The following is an 18,199-nucleotide window of genomic DNA, read 5'->3' as shown; positions in this document are numbered from 1 at the left end:
TAATAAATTGTATAAATAAAAATTTAATTTGAGGTATAAGAGTATCACTTCCACTATCAGATGAAATGTTTCAGTACTTTAAAATATATTTCTTTACACATTTTCAAGTTATCTACATTTTAAATGGAGCAATATATATAAAAAATTATAATAGGGTTTCTCATGCTTACTTTGAAATGATTACTCCTACTAATTCCAATTATTCCTATTAAAATTACAGTTACTCCCCAAAACTGTTCTGTAAACAAGCTATAAATAGCAGATGTGTATGGTATTTCAAAATACCAAATTTATCTCAGAATAGATAGAATGGAGAAATGCATATAAAATAAAATATCTTATACAAAAAACTGAATCTTTATGCAAGTTTTACTTATTTTATTGACTTTAAAAAAATAATCATATCTGTACTGCAAAAGCAGACACATGGTGGGCATGTATTTTATTGCATACCAGTTAATAATTACACTAGAAACCATCAATAATACTTTATTTAAACAATAACATCAGACCAAGAAATAACAAAAGAATAGTTTTGTGTGCCTAGGAGATTCAAAGAAGGAAGGACTATCTTATTTTGTTAAACTCTCTTTCATAATTTACTATAGTTCAATGTGAAAATACCTGGTAAAATGTATTCAATATTTATGGTGGTGCATGCCTGTAATCCCTGGTGCTCTGGAGGTTGTAGCAGGAGAATCACAAGTTCAAGGGCAGCCTAAACAATTTAGCAAAATCCTCAGCAACTTTGTGAGATCCTGTCTCAAAATGAAAAAATAAAAGAGGAAGGGGATATTACACAGTGGCAAAGTGGCCCTGGGTTCAATATCCAATCAAAACATCTTTTTTTACTCCATATCAATGGAAGACCAGGATGAATTAACCATGGTTTATTATAAATCATTTTGAAAGAGACTATTTACAAATACATAGAACACTTCAGATTGTGGCTAAATGTTGTGATAAATGCACTATTATTTTTACTTTTAAATTTTCTCACTTACATCTAGTGTAAATTTCAGCCTTATGCAAAAATTATTTCTAATCCTAAATAAATAAAAAAATTACCAGTATTACCATCTGAGGAAGATTTGTAAAAATGATTAAAGATGAAGGAAGAGGAGGAGGAAAATGGAAGAAGAAGGAAGAAGAAAGAAGAGGAAGAATAAGAAGAAAACAACAACAACAAATGGAACTCAGTGATTGACATACAGTGTTGCCAACTTAGTATGTTTGAGTTATGATGCTCCCTGTAATAATTCATTTACTTATTGATATAATTCAGGAAATTACGACACATTTCTGTTGTATATGGGAGAGTGAGGATAAGATATTAATTAAATCTGTTCAGGAAATAGCAGGATATTATTTTATAATGTGAGGATCTCCCTAGGAACAGGCATTGCCTATTTTTTAAGCCCTCTGCCCATAGGCACTTTGCCTGCTATCTGGCATACAGTATGACTTCAATAAAAATTTGCTAAAATAAAAAATTAATTAAAGATATTTTTATGAACTATTTTGATTCACACAAATTTCTGGGGAAATTATAATAAAGTGTCTTACTGTAACATAATTATTATCCTGTTTGCTTATTATAATCCTCTTAGTCAATCATTTATAATTGGAAAAGTAAAGGGTGGCCAGTAACAGCAATTCCAATGTACCCAATGCATGCAGAAAGTTTTAAAGTTTATTTTTGAAAACCCAAAATTTAGTCTCTATAGATATAACATTGGAAATAATTAGGGTCATATGCCAGCACACAAATTGTTATTTGATCTTTAATGTAGCTAATGGATCAAATTGAATTTCAAGTTTTGATAGTTGATGAGCACACACAACTTTTCCTGTACCCAGTTGTCCAATGACAACATTTGAAACAAACAAACATATATATATATATATATATATATATATATATATATATATATATATATATATATATATATAATTTCCTTATGAGCTCATTTAGCAGATTTTAAAACATTATCTCCCATTTTAGGGGCCAAAGAAACCAAGGGAGCAATATCCATCAAAGTGTGGTTTCCCCTTCCTGTTTAAACAGAGAAATTACTATGAATACATGCTCATGAAACCAATTCACATTGAGGTGTGAATGATTAAAAGCTTTTTAACAAGATTGAAAGAGATAGATGTATTTGTTTTTTTTTTAAAAAGTGGTCATTACTCCAATTGGAGGAGGGGCAGAGCAGAGCCGCCGCCGCCCTCGCCTGCAAGGTAGGCAGACCTGCGACCGACAGGGAGAACAGACCCAGTGGCCCGCGGGCGTGGTAGACACATCACCCCAATTGGAGGAAGGGCCCAGCTGCCGCCCACAAGGTAGGCAGACCGCGCGTCCCGGATAAGGGGCCCAGCGGCCCGCCGGCCTAGTTGAAAGATCACCCCAATTGGAGGAGGGACACAGCCGCTGCCCTCGTCTGCAAGGTAGGCAGACCTGCAACCTGGAGAACAGGCCCAGCGGCCCGCCAGCGTGGTAGACAGATCACCCCTATTGGAGGAGGGGCCCATCTGTTGCCCGCAAGGTAGGCAGAGCACGCGACCTGGAGAAGGGACCCAGCGGCCAGCTGGCATGAGAGATAGATCACCCCAAATGGAGGAGGTGTACAGCCGCCGCCCGCCCCTGCAAGGGAGTCTTTGTAACTATACAAGAGCAATATAAATATCTAGGGGGAAAATTGAAGAACACAACAGTTTCACCAAGCAGAAAGAAACGCGAGCAGTATGAAAAGACAAGGAAAGAAAGGACCACAAGCAATGCAGGTCAACTCAACTTTAGAAGAGGTAATATCTGCAGCAGATGGAATGTCAGATAAAGAATTCAGGATTTACATGCTTCAGATGATCTGGAGTCTCAACGAAGACATTAGACAGCAAAATCAGAGAATGAAAGATCACTTCGACAAATGAATTACATAAACAAATCCAAGAAGCAAAAGATCAACTATACAGGGAGATAGAGGTTATAAAAAACAAACAGAAATCCTAGAAATGCGGGAAGCAATAAACCAACTTAAAAACTCAAATGAGAATACTACCATCAGAGTAGAACACTTAGAAGATAGAACATCAGACAATGAAGACAAAGTATTTCAACTTGAAAAGAATATAGACAGCTCAGCGAGACTGTTAAGAAACCATGAGCAGAACATCCAAGAAATGTGGGATAACATAAAGAGACCAAACTTAAGAGTCATTGGGATACAGGAAGGTATAGAGGTCCAAAGCAAAGGAATGAGCAATCTGTTCAATGAAATAATATTAGAAAACTTCCCAGACTTGAAGAATGAGACAGAATCCCAAATCCTAGAAGCCTACAGGACGCCGAATGTGCAAAATCATAAGAGATCCACACCTAGACACATTATAATGAAGATGCCCAACATACAGAATAAGGAGAGAATTTTAAAAGCTACAAGAGAAAGGAAGCAGATTACATTTAGGGGTAAACCAATCAGGATAACAGCTGATCTTTCAACACAGACTCTGAAAGCTAGAAGATCCTGGAATAACATATTTCAAACGATGAAAGAAAATGGGTTCCGACCAAGAATTGTGTATCCAGCGAAATTAAGCTTCAGGATGGAAGATGAAATTAAAACCTTCCACAATAAACAAAAGTTAAAAGAATTTGCAGCTAGAAAACCATCTCTTCAAAACATCCTCGGCAAAACATTCCAGGAAGAGGAAATGGAAAATAACAATGAAAACCAACAGTGGGATGTAGGACAGTAAAGGGGGGAAAAATAATCAAAGAGGAAAACAAACCATGTTTGGTAACATAAATAAACAAATATGGCTGGAAGAACAACCCATATCTCAATAATAACCCTAAATGTTAATGGCTTAAACTCACCAATTAAGAGACACAGGCTAGCAGAATGGATCACAAAACAAGACCCAACAATATGCTGCCTACAGGAGACGCATTTGATAGGAAAAGACATACATAGACTGAAGGTGAAAGGTTGGGAAAAATCATATCACTCATATGGGCTTCGGAAACAAGCAGGAGTGTCCATACTCATATCAAATAAAATAGATTTCAAGCCAAAGTTAATCAAAAGGGATAAAGAGGGACACTACATACTGCTCAAGGGAACCATACACCAACAAGACATAACAATCATAAATATATATGCCCCAAACAATGGTGCAGCTATGTTCATCAAACAAACTCTTCTCAAGTTCAAGAGTCTAATAGACCACCATACAATAATCATGGGAGACTTCAACACACCTCTCTCACCACTGGACAGATCTTCCAAACAAAAGTTGAATAAAGAAAATATAGAACTCAATAATACAATTAATAACCTGGAATTAATTGATATATATAGAATATACCACCCAACACCAAGCACTTACACTTTTTTCTCAGCAGCACATGGATCCTTCTCAAAAATAGATCATATATTATGTCACAGGGCAACTCTTAGACATTATAAAGGAGTAGAGATAATACCATGCATCTTAACTGATCATAATGGAATGAAACTGGAAATCAACGATAAAAGAAGGAAGGAAAAATCATGCAGTACGTGGAGAACGAACAATAGGTTACTCAATGATCAATGGGTTATAGAAGACATCAAGGAGGAAATTAAAAAAATTCTTAGAGATAAAAGAAAACACAGACACAACATATCAGAATCTATGGGACACAATGAAAGCAGTTCTAAGAGGAAACTTCATTGCCTGGAGTTCATTCCTTAAAAAAAGAAAAAAACAACAAATAAATGATCTCACACTTCATCTCAAAATCCTAGAAAAAGAAGAGCAAAACAACAGCAAAAGAAGTAGAAGGCAAGAAATAATTAAAATCAGAGCTGAAGTTAATGAAATCAAAACAAAAGAAACAATTGAAAAAATTGACAAAACTAAAAGTTGGTTCTTTGAAAAAATAAATAAGATCGACAGACCCTTAGCCATGCTAACGAAGAGAGAGAAGTCAAATTACTAGCATACGGGTTGAAAAAGGCAATATCGGGAACTGGGACCAAAGACAGAGCAGGCCCAGCGGCCTGCTGAGGGGCAGAGCCGCCCCCCACCCCCCTCGCCTGCCAGGTAGGGGAAGGGTGACCACCGACAGAAAAGGCCCAGTGGCCCAGGGCGGGACAGAGCTTCCAATCACTCCTGCAAGGTAGGCGGGCCTGCGACCCACCGGCAGAAGAGGAGCAGTCGCCTGCTGAGAGGCTGAGCCGCCCCCTCCCCCTGCGCCGGCATAGTAGAGAGAACTGGGACCAAACACAGAGCAGGCCCAGCGGCCTGCTGAGGGGCAGAGCCGCCCCCCACCCCCCTCGCCTGCCAGGTAGGGGAAGGGTGACCACCGACAGAAAAGGCCCAGTGGCCCGCAGCGGGACAGAGCTTCCAATCACTCCTGCAAGGTAGGCGGGCCTGCGACCCACCGGCAGAAGAGGAGCAGCCGCCTGCTGAGAGGCTGAGCCGCCCCCTCCCCCTGTGCCGGCATAGTAGAGGGAACTGGGACCAAAGACAGAGCAGGCCCAGCGGCCTGCTGAGGGGCAGAGCCGCCCCCCACCCCCCTCGCCTGCCAGGTAGGGGAAGGGTGACCACCGACAGAAAAGGCCCAGTGGCCCGCGGCGGGACAGAGCTTCCAATCACTCCTGCAAGGTAGGCGGGCCTGCGACCCACCGGCAGAAGAGGAGCAGCCGCCTGCTGAGAGGCTGAGCCGCCCCCTCCCCCCGCGCCTGCAAGGTAGTCGGAACTGAGACCACCATCAGAACAGGTCAGACCTGCAACCGAGAGACAGAACAGGCCCAGTGGCCTGAGGAAGGGTAGAGCCGCCCCCCCCCCCACGCCTGCAAAGTAGGCGGACCTGCGACCCACTGGCAGTACAGCCCCAGAGGCCTGCAGAGGGACAGAGCCGCCGCCCGCGCCTGCAAGGACGGCGGACCTGCTACCGACTGGCAGAGCAGGCCCAGCGGCCTGCCGGCGTGGTAGGCACATTGCCCCAATTGGCGGAGGGGCAGAGCCGCCGCCCGTGCCTGCGAGGGAGACTTTGCAACTATACAAGACCAATATAAATATATAGGGGGAAAATTCAATAGCACAACAGTTTCACCAAGAAGAAAGGAAAGCGAACAGTATGAAGAGACAAGGAAAGAAAGGACCACAAGCATTGCAGGTCAACTCAACTTTAGAAGAGGTAATAGCTGCAGCTGATGGAATGTCAGATAAAGAATTCAGGATATACATGCTTCAGATGATCTGGAGTCTCAAGGAAGACATCAGACAGCAAAATCAGACAATGAAAGATCACTTCAACAATGAATTACATAAACAAATCCAAGAAGCAAAAGATCAACTATACAGGGAAATAGAGGTTATAAAAAACAAACAAACAGAAATCCTAGAAATGCAGGAAGCAATAAGCCAACTTAAAAACTCAATTGAGAATACTACCAGCAGAGTAGAACACTTAGAAGACAGAACATCAGACAATGAAGATAAAGTATTTCAACTTGAAAAGAACATAGACAGCTCAGCAAGACTGTTAAGAAACCATGAGCAGAACATCCAAGAAATATGGGATAACATCAAGAGACCAAATTTAAGAGTCATTGGGATACAGGAAGGGACAGAGTTTCAAACCAAAGGAATGAGCAATCTATTCAATGAAATAATACGAGAAAACTTCCCAGACTTGAAGAATGAGACAGAACCCCAAATCCTAGAAGCCTACAGGACGCCGAATGTGCAAAATCATAAGAGACCCACACCTAGACACATTATAATGAAGATGCCCAACATACAGAACAAGGAGAGAATTTTAAAAGCTACAAGAGAAAGGAAGCAGATCACATTTAGGGGTAAGCCAATCAGGATAACAGCTGATCTTTCAACACAGACTCTGAAAGCTAGAAGATCCTGGAATAACATATTTCAAACACTGAAAGAAAATGGGTTCCAACCAAGAATTGTGTTTCCAGCGAAATTAAGCTTCAGGATGGAAGATGAAATTAAAACCTTCCACGATAAACAAAAGTTAAAAGAATTTGCAGCTAGAAAACCATCTCTTCAAAACATCCTTGGCAAAACATTACAGGAAGAGGAAATGGAAAACAACAATGAAAACCAACAGTGGGAGGTAGGACACTAAAGGGGGGAAAATAATCAAAGTGGAAAACAAACCATGTTTAGTAACATAAATAAACAAATATGGCTGGAAGAACAACCCATATCTCAATAATAACCCTAAATGTTAATGGCTTAAACTCACCAATCAAGAGACACAGGCTAGTAGAATGGATCACAAAACAAGACCCAACAATATGCTGCCTACAGGAGACGCATTTGATAGGAAAAGACATACATAGGCTGAAGGTGAAAGGTTGGGAAAAATCATATCACTCATATGGACTTCGGAAACAAGCAGGAGTATCCATACTCATATCAAATAAAATAGATTTTAAGCCAAAGTTAATCAAAAGGGATAAAGAGGGACACTACATACTGCTCAAGGGAACCATACACCAACAAGACATAACAATCATAAATATATATGCCCCAAACAATGGTGCAGCTATGTTCATCAAACAAACTCTTCTCAAGTTCAAGAGTCTAATAGACCACCATACAATAATCATGGGAGACTTCAACACACCTCTCTCACCACTGGACAGATCTTCCAAACAAAAGTTGAATAAGGAAACCATAGAACTCAATAACACAATTAATAACCTAGACTTAATTGATATATATAGAATATACCACCCAACATCAAACAGTTACACTTTTTTCTCAGCAGTACATGGATCCTTCTCAAAAATAGATCATATATTATGTCACAGGGAAACTCTTAGACAATACAAAGGAGTAGAGATAATACCATGCATCCTATCTGATCATAATGGAATGGAACTGAAAATCAACGATAAAAGAAGGAAGGAAAAAGAATATATCACTTGGAGAATGAACAATAGGTTACTGAATGATCAATGGGTTATAGAAGACATCAAGGAGGAAATTAAAAAATTCTTAGAGATTAATGAAAACACAGACACAACATATCGGAATCTATGGGACACATTGAAAGCAGTTCTAAGAGGAAAATTCATTGCTTGGAGTTCATTCCTTAAAAAAAGAAAAAACCAACAAATAAATGATCTCATACTTCATCTCAAAATCCTAGAAAAAGAAGAGCAAAACAACAGCAAAAGAAGTAGAAGGCAAGAAATAATTAAAATCAGAGCTGAAATCAATGAAATCGAAACAAAAGAAACAATTGAAAAAATTGACAAAACTAAAAGTTGGTTCTTTGAAAAAATAAACAAAATCGACAGACCCTTAGCCATGCTAGTGAAGAGAAGAAGAGAGAGAACTCAAATCACTAACATACGGGATGAAAGAGGCAATATCACAACAGACACTTCAGAAATACAGAAGATAATCAAAAATTATTTTGAATCCTTATACTCCAATAAATTAGAAGATAGTGAAGGCATAGATAAATTTCTTAAGTCATATGATCTGCCCAGATTGAGTCAGGAGGATATAGACAACCTAAACAGACCAATATCAATTGAGGAAATAGAAGAAACCATCAAAGGACTACCAACTAAGAAAAGCCCAGGACCGGATGGGTATACAGCAGAGTTTTACAAAACCTTTAAAGAGGAACTAATACCAATACTTTTCAAGCTACTTCGGGAAATAGAAAAAGAGGGAGAACTTCCAAATTCATTCTACGAGGCCAACATCACCCTGATACCTAAACCAGACAAAGACACTTCAAAGAAAGAAAACTACAGACCAATATCTCTAATGAACCTAGATGCAAAAATCCTCAATAAAATTCTGGCCACTCGGATACAAAGGCACATCAAAAAAATTGTGCACCATGATCAAGTAGGATTCATCCCTGGGATGCAAGGCTGGTTCAATATAAGGAAATCAATAAATGTTATTCACCACATCAATAGACTTAAAAATAAGAACCATATGATCATCTCGATAGATGCGGAAAAAGCATTCGACAAAGTACAGCATCCCTTTATGTTCAAAACTCTAGAAAAACTAGGGATAACAGGAACATACCTCAATATTGTAAAAGCAATCTATGCTAAGCCTCAGGCTAGCATCATTCTGAATGGAGAAAAATTGAAGGCATTCCCTCTAAAATCTGGAACAAGACAGGGATGCCCTCTCTCACCACTTCTGTTCAACATAGTTCTCGAAACACTGGCCAGAGCAATTAGACAGACGAAAGAAATTAAAGGCATCAAAATAGGAAAAGAAGAACTTAAATTATCACTATTTGCAGATGACATGATTCTATACCTAGCAGACCCAAAAGGGTCTACAAAGAAACTATTAGAGCTAATAAATTAATTCAGCAAAGTGGCAGGATATAAAATCAACACGCATAAATCAAAGGCATTCCTGTATATCAGCGACAAATCCTCTGAAATGGAAATGAGGACAACCACTCCATTCACAATATCTTCAAAAAAAATAAAATACTTGGGAATCAACCTAACAAAAGAGGTGAAAGACTTATACAATGAAAACTACAGAACCCTAAAGAGAGAAATAGAAGAAGATCTTAGAAGATGGAAAAATATACCCTGTTCATGGATAGGCAGAACTAACATCATCAAAATGGCGATATTACCAAAAGTTCTCTATAGGTTTAATGCAATGCCAATCAAAATCCCAACGGCATTTCTTGTAGAAATAGAGAAAGCAATCATGAAATTCATATGGAAAAATAAAAGACCCAGAATAGCAAAAACAATGCTAAGCAGGAAGTGTGAATCAGGCGGTATAGCGATACCAGACTTCAAACTATATTACAGAGCAATAGTAACAAAAACAGCATGGTACTGGTACCAAAACAGGCGGGTGGACCAATGGTACAGAATAGAGGACACAGAAACCAATCCACAAAACTACAACTATCTTATATTTGATAAAGGGTCTAAAAGCATGCAATGGAGGAAGGATAGCATCTTCAACAAATGGTGCTGGGAAAACTGGAAATCCATATGCAACAAAATGAAACTGAATCCCTTTCTCTCGCCATGCACAAAAGTTAATTCAAAATGGATCAAGGAGCTTGATATCAAATCAGAGACCCGGCGTCTGATAGAAGAAAAAGTCGGCTACGATCTACATACTGTGGGGTCGGGCTCCAAATTCCTCAATAGGACACCCATAGCACAAGAGTTAATAACTAGAATCAACAAATGGGACTTACTCAAACTAAAAAGTTTTTTCTCAGCAAGAGAAACAATAAGAGAGGTAAATAGGGAGCCTACATCCTGGGAACAAATCTTTACTCCTCACACTTCAGATAGAGCCCTAATATCCAGAATATACAAAGAACTCAAAAAATTATACAATAAGAAAACAAATAACCCAATCAACAAATGGGCCAAGGACCTGAACAGACACTTCTCAGAGGAGGACATACAATCAATCAACAAGTACATGAAAAAATGCTCACCATCTCTAGCAGTCAGAGAAATGCAAATCAAAACCACTCTAAGATACCATCTCACTCCAGTAAGATTGGAAGCCATTATGAAGTCAAACAACAACAAGTGCTGGTGAGGATGTGGGGAAAAGGGTACACTTGTACATTGCTGGTGGGACTGCATATTGGTGCAGCCAATTTGGAAAGCAGTATGGAGATTTCTTGGAAAGCTGGGAATGGAACCACCATTTGACCCAGCTATTCCCCTTCTTGGTCTATTCCCTAAAGACCTAAAAAGAGCATACTACAGGGACACTGCTACATCGATGTTCATAGCAGCACAATTCACAATAGCATGACTGTGGAACCAATCTAGATGCCCTTCAATAGATGAATGAATAAAAAAAAATGTGGCATTTGTACACAATGGAGTATTACTCTGCATTAAAAAACGACGAAGTCATGGAATTTGCAAGGAAATGGATGGCATTAGAGCAGATTATGCTAAGTGAAGCTAGCCAATCCCTAAAAAACAAATGCCAAATGTCTTCTTTGATATAAGAAGAGTAACTAAGAACAGAGTAGGGAGGAAGAGCATGAGAAGAAGATTAACATTAAACAGGGATGAGAGGTGGGAGGGAAAGGGAGAGAGAAGGGAAATTGCATGGAAATGGAAGGAGACCCTCATGGTTATACAAAATTACATACAAGAGGAAGTGAGGGGAAAGGGAAAAAAAAACAAGGGGGAGAAATGAATTACAGTAGATGGGGTAGAGAGAGAAGATGGGAGGGGAGGGGAGGTGGGATAGTAGAGGATAGGAAAGGCAACAGAATACAACAGACACTAGTATGGCAATATGTAAATTAGTGGATGTGTAACTGATGTGATTCTGCAATCTGTATACGGGGGTAAAAATGGGAGTTCATAACCCACTTGAATCAAAGTGTGAAATATGATATGTCAAGAACTATGTAATGTTTTGAACAACCAACAATAAAAATTTTTAAAAAGGTAAAAAAAAAAGAGGTCATTAACTAAACTTATTTAGAAGAATTTCAAGCATCATAACAAAGTAATATTTTAAAAAATTAGATGATGTGAATTTGATAATGATCTAGAACAAATAAAGTTTTATTTTGAATTATTTGTATGCAGCTTAGGGGATCATTTCCTCTAAGCTACCTTTAAATTTCACAAATTCATTATTGTTTCATTTTTCAAGTCAGAGTTGCTAAGAGCTCCAAGTTATTAATTTTATTTTTTAAAGTAATAAATCTCATTGCAATGATACTAGTAGCTCTTGTTGGAAGGTTGGTAGAATATAAATCAGAAGCTTTGGAATTTTTTAAAAAAATGCTTTTATTCTTCTCGAAAATTGTTTTTCTATACCCCCAAAATTCACTTCTTAAATTTTAGATGGATCATAGTAGAAAATGTTCCTTTAAAAATTGAGGAATAAGACCCTGTAGACAACATTATATCTTTTGTGACTGAGATGCTATTCTTAGAAGGGGAAGAAAGATTTTTATTCAGTAAAAGGGACATCAAGTCCCACATACAAAGGAAAAAAAAGATCCTTCTTATTTTTGGAAAAAAAATATGTTATACCAAGATTTCATATAATTTTCTTTCATAAAAAATCATGTAAAATTGGTCCAAGCACATAGTCTTATTTTTTTCCCCTAATGAAATTATGGATTGAGATCCCAGAATGTGTGATGTCGAATAACTCACTGCTATTTTTACCACAGTGCAAGTGTTCATCCATGATGTTTCTCAGCCATGGTGATGTATAACTGTCATTTAGAAAAACAGAGCTTTAAATGTGCTCATAATGTGTTTTCTGTTATTGTTATGTTTGTTTTTTAAACTGAAACTAAATTTACATATACACGTATACTTGGATACTTGGAGATAGTAATCCTCGGAATGAAAAGACTAATGCTCCCTTGCTTTCTCTATCCTGTTTCTTCCAAAATCAATAGGTATGTGGGGGAGGGTAGATCTAACCATGTGTTTCTCCTACACTGTGAAAGAGAGTGATTTTTCTTAATAAGGTCTATGTTTTAAGTGGCATAAATTTCACACTCATAACAAAATGAGCATCAGCCACAAAGACCTGAAAGTTCTGTGTGGTCATGGAAATTTAAAGGACAACCCCCTTTACATTTGGAGTTTTCCATTGCAGAGAAAATATCTGATTATAACCCTACATTTCACCATATATGTCCTTTGTATTGGGGCCAATACACTAACTGGAATCTTTCAACATAAATTCAGGGATTTTTGAACTCAGTCCTGCTCTATATGCTCTGATATTTGAAGCCTTTCTATTCCTGTTCACATTCTATTCACATGATTTCTTATTGCAAATCAATAAATGGCAAGATATTCACACTGTGCACAATAAAAGACCAAAAGCCTAGTATGTTCATCTAACATTAGGGCTTTGTCTATATTTTCTATGGTAATGAATGTTTTTCTTTTCCTTGTATGCTAATTTATTTCTTATCTTCTCCAAGCCCTCAAAACTCAGTGTATCCCATGAAAGAAAGCAAAACAAAATAAAATCACATTGTAAAACCATGATTTATACAGCTTCTTTGAACAAACTAGAGATACAAGCTGACAGTAGTTATAAAAATATGAGCAACATTTCATTATAATTTGTATTGATGACTTCAACTGCACACGGACAGTGAAAACTAGAAAACAGTGCATGCTGTAGGATGATACTGCATTTAGATTAATTACTTACATAATTTAGAAGGCTGCAATACAGCATATTCACAATGGTTTGAAATATGGCTGCAATGAGTTATATGTTGAATACCCTATTTGTTTGTTTAATAATATTGGTACAGGTAGTCATTTAAAAAATTAAGCATTCCATAAATTTGTGCTATTTTAAAAGTTTTATATTTCTATTATTAGTGACTATTCATATGTATCATGTCTCTCCCTGTGTCCATATCTTCTGACTGGGAACACGTAGGCAGGAAACTACCACCAAGTTGAAGAAAGACTGGATGTGGCTTTCAGGATAGACATCTTAAGAGAAATGAAGAAGAAAGTAAATCACAGTGAACTCTACAGAGTTGGTACCCTGAAATTCTGTGTTTGATTTTTACATTTCACTTTTTAGATAAGTAATGGAAGAGTAAGGACAGTTGAGGCAAAATAATATTCAACAACCTTTGTAAACAAAGTTAATGGAGATGGAAAGGAAAATAACAGTATTAACATCTTGAGATCTACTACATCTCAGGAGATAAAAATGCACGAATTTAAACTATTCATTAAATGGAATCCACAGGTTTAATGCAAATAATAGGATTCAGGAGGAACAAAGGTGAATACTGAATCTGGTAGATGTAAAAGAAATGCAAATGAGCCTTGTCCACACATACCTGCACACCTATGTGCCTGTGGACCACACACACACACACACACACACACACATACACACACATATGTGCATGTGCATTGCATCAACTATGAAAAAAAATTGATTTCATCCAGAATTTCAACTCACTGAAGCATTTTTTTCACAAATATCCTACCAGATTTCTCTCTACAGTTTTGTGTCATTGTTATTGTACTAAATGCATAGTCATATATATACATATATATATGTGAATATGTGGATGCATATGCATATAATATATATGCATCCACGTATATATATCAAAACATATATATATATATATATATATATATCAAAACATATATATATATATATATCAAAACATATACATATATCAAAACATTACATGATAACACACATTTCATCTCAAATGTTAAAATGATTTCCCCAAATACCTAAGACTATAAGTGAAAAGAGAAATTATATTTTTTTAGTCTTATTGTGTTATATATTATTTATACAAACCAGACCATAATAGAGTAGTTAAGAGTAGAATCAGCTTATATAGAGTCAAAAGCTATTCTTTGTCAAGTTTATTTCAATAAATAGTTAATGTAACTTTTCTGTGCCTCCATTTCCTAATTTATAAAATGGATAACATAATATTTCATATAAAATCCTTCAAAAAGGAAAAGTTTATGCTAAGTACTCAATAAATAGTATCTATTGTTCTTCTTTCTATGCCACTATGTTCCTAATATTTTAGCAGTTTCATATTAAATTACATTTTCCTCTATAATTAAACTAGAAACCCTTTAGTTGGTCATTGACAATAAGAATGAGATAGTGTTGTTATTCAGCAAGCATTTAATTATCATATTAAAAAGGATTTTAGTGAAATAATAAATATGTAGAGACAGGACTAACATGCCTTTTTCAGACTGTGAATTATGACATAATATTTTTATGCTACATACATTCATTCTCTGACAGCACAGAGGGGGCATTTGCAGTTTCTCTTTAGAGGTGGCCTGGAAATGTGCAGCACCAGGCAAGTCTTGGGAACCACTTCCTTTCTACACTGAATCTACTGAAATGTACCGAGGCTGGGTTTGGCTAATGTCTCTTTTCCTCTTTACCTCCTAGAACATGCACTGCCCTTGAGAAAGCAAGTTGTTTGTGGTTTTATTGTCCGAGCAAAGAACCAGAGTCCTGCAAGTCTCAGTTCCACTGGGACAGAGGCAACTACTCCACCGGGAATAACTGTGGGCTGGGAAGTCAGGCCCACACCAGCAGAGCAAAGTGGAAAAGGACAAAACTTATCAAAGAGAGAAAATGGCAGGAGAGGGAGGAAGAATGGAGGGAGGAGGGATGGCCAGAGGGAGGAAGAGAAAGAAAATGAAAATATTTTCTTCTGCATTTTTTACCTTGATGAAAGCCCACACTCCTGCAATACAGCTTAGGTAAATTATTGATAGAGTTCCCTGGAAAATGCTTTTTAGCCTGACTTATTCACACAATTGGCTTAATTTTCAATTTACTACTTCACTTTTGTGGTGGGAACTTTGGCCAAAGAGAATTTTTGGCAACCATCTATTCCCCCTATGATCTCTTCTGAATCAGGTGAAGCAAGGCTAGAAAGACGTGATTTAAAGTATGCTTTTATTTGGTTCTTTGTGACACTAAGAAAAACAGGCTTATAGGTCTACCTTAGAATTGATATAAATAAGTATAATGACTTAAAAAAAATCTTATTTTTCCAACGAGAAATAAAGTGAAAAATGTTGTAACAACCACATTAGTAAATATGTTGCATAGAATTATACTTTGTCTTTTAATTTGACAAACTCCAAACCTTTGAGCCAAGTGAAGTGTAGCTTATATAGATGCATTTTAAAATTAAGAAATGTCTAATTTACCAAAATAAAAGTTCACATGATGAATAATTTTTTAGATTATTTTAATATTGCTTTGTTTTTCAGGATGCATTTTTATGTGGCATGGTTAGTTTTAAAATATTAATAAATACACTTTTAATTAATTATGTATATGTCATGCAAAACATTCTTGTAAATGAAATAAAATGCACTGTTTGGAGAACTTTAATTTAAACTGTTCCCATGGGGATACCTACTTATGCACAAATTAACTTGGTAATCAGTGATGACACAAAGAATCTATGAGAACTGGTGTTTCATCATTTTGAGGGGAGGGGAGGTATGGAAGAGAGGAATTTAGAATTACTGTTTTGAACATAAAAATATAACTAGCTTTTTAAGAAAGTAGAAGATCAGGTTAATTTTTAAAAGTGCATGAATACTCAATGTCATAAAACCCCTGGCACTATCCCAGTCAAATATATTAACACATAGATTTTGCCTTATCTTTGTGATTACTGTTCCCTAAAGAGAAATAGGGCCAAGTAAATAATGCTAGAAGGCAAGGAATTGAGCTATAAACCCTGATGAAGATTTCAATCAAACAGAAGTCACACATGAAGCTTGAAGAAACAAAATAACACGTGGCCTCAGATTTCCCTTCATCTACCACATGGCAGTGTGGAACTCAGGCAAAATGAACACTGCAAATAGGTCTGTAAATGCTTGTTCTTTGCCAATAGTCAAGATCTCTAGAGAGTAGTGTATTAAATTGCACATATTATCTAGCTAAACCCCAAATCATAAAAGCATGAAATTAGTAATTGACTCAATTTGCCTCATTTATTAGTTGCTCAGACCTCTGCTTGAATTAATATTGCCCAATGGAATTTCAAGGAGTGGTGACATGGCGTATCATGACAGAGATTAGCGCCTACTTCTATTACTGTACTTTAAACATCCCACATCCTCCAATTAGGTTAGCTCTAATCTAATATGCATGCGTTTGGCACTTTTATTGTCAATAAGATGTGACATTGGTTTCTTACAATGTCACGTTCATTCATTTTAGGCAGTGTGGGTCTCATTCTGCCTTAATTTGGCAAAGTCTTCTTAGTTGCTTGTTGCATCTTGTCTCTGCCACGGATTTACCTATTACATTTCCTAATGGTTTCAATAATATTCCAAAGATGGAGATTAATTTTCAATACATTTTTATAATAATAAACCTGCCAATAACAGTTATTCTGCATTCTAATGAAAGTATTATAACCAATTTTATACTTTCTTGACATGTATTTCTAATGTGATGATTAATATTACAATACATGTGCATGTTAAGTTTAAAATATTATTTAGATAGGACCTCTTTCTTAAAGAAGTGCTAATATTCTTAAATTCTTTTATGGGAACTAAATTAATTTAATATTGTCCTCTGTCATAAAAATTCAATTGGTAGTAGAACATTAATATTTTCATGGGCTTTATGACAATAAATAATAGGGAATTAAGACACTGCTTTCTGTTAGAAAATAACATATTAAAGACACATACACACACATATATACACATGTGTATATACACATACATAGACATACATATATATTTGGTGGAAAAACACACTTTACCGAAAAATGCTAAGTTCTATAACTTCACCATTACTTTAACTTGTGTCTTGAAAGCAGGAACATAAATCTTTAAAGCAGTGGCAATTCCTTAGAAATTTAATCTCTAGTAAACAACCCTGAAGATAATTATTCTGCATTCTGTAACTTGAATTTGATACATTTCATCACTGACCAATGCATACTGTTCAGCAAGCCATTTAAATAGGTGCTTTGGCTTCATATTATTTTGAACCATTTTATTAATTGCAATACAATGTATGCCTTTACCACTGTGATGTTATAAGAATGAGAACAATGCCAAAATATACAAAACACATGAAATAACATAATCTGAATCTGCTTCAAATGCTTATCATAAAGTGATTGATAACATTTCATCATCAGTGTGTAAGAAAAGAGCATCCTCAAAAATGAAAGGATTAAAAAAAGACACTAACCAAAAATTGTATTAAGGGAGGAAAAGTAACTGTTACAAATATCCTTGCTATAAGATATTTCCAACAGGATTAATGACCACATGAAGTTAATGGCCCTAAGACCACAGGCTCTTCCAGCTGATCATTAATTCTCAGGAAATACTGGCATCTTATATGTTATTTCTGAAACTATATAGTTAAGAATGCAGCCTTGTCTCTTACTTGTCCTTTGCATTATGTCTCACCTGTTGAGTTAAAATCTAACATGTATACCATGAAATAACTTCTAAATAACATCATCTATTATTAACAATAATTATCAAATTATGTCACCTAGACAGAAATGGACTGTTTCAATTTCTATACAAGAATAGATTATCTTCATTTTATAATTTTCTTAGCCAAGATTTTCCTAAAATATATTTTCAAGTCATTCAGTATAACACACATA

This window comes from Marmota flaviventris, chromosome 8, assembly GCF_047511675.1.
Source record: "Marmota flaviventris isolate mMarFla1 chromosome 8, mMarFla1.hap1, whole genome shotgun sequence".
In the NCBI taxonomy this organism is placed as follows: Eukaryota; Metazoa; Chordata; class Mammalia; order Rodentia; family Sciuridae; genus Marmota; species Marmota flaviventris.
This window is presented reverse-complemented; position numbering follows the sequence as displayed.